Source organism: Cyprinus carpio, chromosome B22 (assembly GCF_018340385.1).
Source record: "Cyprinus carpio isolate SPL01 chromosome B22, ASM1834038v1, whole genome shotgun sequence".
Classification (NCBI taxonomy): Eukaryota; Metazoa; Chordata; class Actinopteri; order Cypriniformes; family Cyprinidae; genus Cyprinus; species Cyprinus carpio.
Window position 1 is genome coordinate 19,070,177 of NC_056618.1, and position 3,654 is coordinate 19,073,830.

Genomic DNA, 3,654 nt, shown 5'->3' on the forward strand with positions numbered 1-3,654 from the left:
CTTAGAACTTCTGTATATTTTTGTCTAAAGTCATGCATACTTGACCACTGAGGCAAAGCTGATACTTAAATGAATCATAACTGAGAAGAAATAGCAACATATTCCAAGGGGAAATGATGCACCCACAAATCAAACCGCAGATTAAAAAACACCTGCAGAAAGGAAACTCTTCAGATGAGATAAAACACATTGAACGGTGGAAGTGCGGCAGTGCCGGTAATGAAGCCATCATCGGCAAGTTAACGCTTGAATGGATTCCATGATGAGATATGAAACCATGGCTTGTCGGTAATTCCTTTAGCTGTACAAATTCTACCTCAAACCGTTAATTACATGCTAGACAAGACAATAGAATACTATGACTGAAAACATCATTTTTTGCACTGGTGATCTGGGGAAAATGTGATTTCTGCCATCGTCTGCCTGAAATATCCCCCCAAAAATAAAAGAGAGAGGTTCTTTTGACAGATTGTGTGGAAAAAACTTTGCTGACGTCACTTTTACACAAGACTTACACAAGAACAAGCAATCAGAGGGTTTCTAAAATAAATCTGACATTGAGGTTTTTTTTTTTTTTAACCCGGGAGACCTCGCTGAAGGGAAGTGTTTTGAAAGGTTGGTACACGTGAAGACCATTAACATGGGTTTCACTCGCTAAGCTTGTCGTAGTGGCTAATAAGCACAGGAAGTGCAGGAAAAGGAAGATTAAAAGACGAAGGGGGAGGTGGGACACTTTGCACTGATGCATTTGCTAATGGCGTCAGAAATTCGCAACATTAACGATGGCTGGGACATAAAAAGGTACAAGCGTAATTTGAGAGAAAGCGACATTTGTCACCTGCTCTTACACAATGGCCATCATTAGAGTTAATTATTTTCCATTTCCTTTCCATGAAAAGACTTTGTGTGCATGTTCAAAAGGGCAAAGCATCAGTTGCTTTCACACAAGGCAAATCAATATTGGCACGAGTCTGAAGACATCTATTCAGCTTTATAATAGGGAAAATTGGATGGATGTGGACTGATTTTTGCAGTTTAGGCAAGAAAGGCTGCCTTTGGCTGATCTAAATGAAATTCAAATGCATACATGATCTCCAAAAGGACAATATATAGGCTAATCTGACTTGTTGAAAAATGTTGACTTCATATTAAAATCTCAGACTTCTGTGGAATTATTGAGACCTCATTATGACGACATGAGATTTTTAGGAAAATCTCAAGAAGCAAGAAACTTATGAAAAAGTCTCAACTGGCTATCCATTTAAAATGTAAGAAGATATTACTAAAAAAAATAATTAAAGAGACATCCTTTGCCCTTTCTGGTCTGCCTAATAAATAAATGTGTTAATATCTATCACATCTTTTTATAGATGCATATTTCACATATGTGGATTTGTATTTTGAGCTATTTTTCCTATAATTAATATTCCTGTGTGATTGAACAGGAGTCCTGCTGGGAAAGGTTATGTAAGTGTATGAACACATAACCTGACTCCTACAGGGCCACAAATGGCTCTGCAATCGATTTCAACTCGGAAGCAAGACACATTAAGAGCGTCCAGGGGAAACCAACGGTAAACACTTCAGTCTATTAAGGCTTATATTCCAGATAAAGCATTTATGGCTCAAATTTAAATTACATTATATTTCACAAATGTGTGTGTGTGTGTAACCTGTTGTGATCTTCAAACACAGCTGCCGTATTCACTGGGACTTTTACTTTAACGGTGCACTGTCAACTAATTTTTTAGCGTGACTTCATTAGTGTTCATACTTATTCAAATGTATTCATGTTGTAGCATATTTTACTGTTTGTGTTTGACATATCAGTTGATTTTGTACATACGATACATACGATATTAACATATGAACAGCTTAACATTTTTACATATAACATATTGCTAGATTTAAGTTTCAAGAAGTTTTAAGTTTGAAGATGTAACATTCTGTATGAAGCCTCTGTTTAGGTTTATATCTATATCTAGTTGGCAATGCAACATTTATAATTGGTTGATATACATTAAAGAAATAAATTGAAATAAAAATTAATTCAACATATGTTTAAGTGCGTTTATTACACTTTTGAATGAAACATCAATGCACAATACATTTAAAACAATTTAAGAAAAACATTTACTCATAAATTACAGTACAAAAATAGCTTGATGTAAAATTTGTACAATCAAAACATTCATGCCAAGCAATGGCCAACTGATTTTTTTTCTTGCGAAAGGTGTAATCAAATACCTAAACCGCGAAGCACCACTCTGAACATTGGGTCGCATTCATGAAACTCAAGAACCACACTTACATAAACTAACAGAATGAAGAAAATTTACATCAAACAATTTTATAGACAAAAAACACAAGCAGAACAAATCTGTTTAAATGCTTTGTAAAACCACACTTACATAAACTAACAGAATGAAGAAAATTTACATAAGAACATGTTTTACGAAATATTTACACAGAAAATCATTTCGCTTGTGTTTCATGAATGAGTCCCGCTGTTTGGTTTCACTGAACAACATCATTGGATCACAGAAATAACCCCACAGCTTGACACTTGGTGAAGGATATATGTACACAGATAATTCACCAAACTTAACGATGTAAACAGTCATATACGGCAGTGCGATGGCACTAATTTCTAGCAAAAAATAACGCAAATGTCAACACAAATCTTTCTCGTAAGGCTTAGAATGAGTGAAACCAATTGATCCTAACCCAATTTTTTTTCATGCATTCTACGACACGTATGGCATCTTTGACTATTTGTGATACTTTTATTTTAAGTCAACATGAAAATCAAAATGGACTCCATTTACTTTCTTAAGGGAATAGTTTCACTGGAAAAATCAATGTGGATCAATGTTACTTGTATTTTTGAATTTAAAAACGTCTTGATGTTTTTTGTTTTTTACAAACATGAAGCTTCTCAAGACATTAATTGATGGACTGGGTGTGGATTACTTGTGGATTATTGTGATGTTTTTATCAGCTGTTAGGACTCTCATTCTGACGGCACCCATTCACTGCAGAGGATCCACTGATGAGCAATTGATGTAATGCTACGTTTCTCCAAATCTGATGAAGAAAAAAAAAATCTACATCTTGGATGGCCTGAAAGGTGAGTACAGCCTTAACACTTGGGCCCAGTAGCGCCATACATATCCCTTCTAGCCTTAACCATCAACAAGGTAAGGCACATCGTATCACGCCGGATCTGGGTCAGCACCAGCGCCGCCACACGCTTGTGTCATGGTACTGTCCTGAATGTGTGTCCACTAGTGACACAGTGGAGACGAAAATGTGGAATAAAGTCGTTATTTTTTGTTTTCTTTGCACAAAAAAGTATTTTTGTAGCTTTGTAACATTACAGTTGAACCACTGATGTCACATGGACTACTTTTTCCACCATCTTGGTACTTTTCTGTGCCTTGAATGTGGTGGTTACCTTGCTGTCTATGGGAGGGTCAGAGAGCCCTTGGATTTCATCAAACGTATCTTAATTTGTGTTCTGAAGATGAGTGAAGGTCTAACGAGTTTGGAACAACACGAGGGTGAGTAATTAGTGACAGAATTTTCATTTTTATCCCAACAATACATTTAATACATCTTCTAGTTAATCAATTCAATCAACACACATCAACA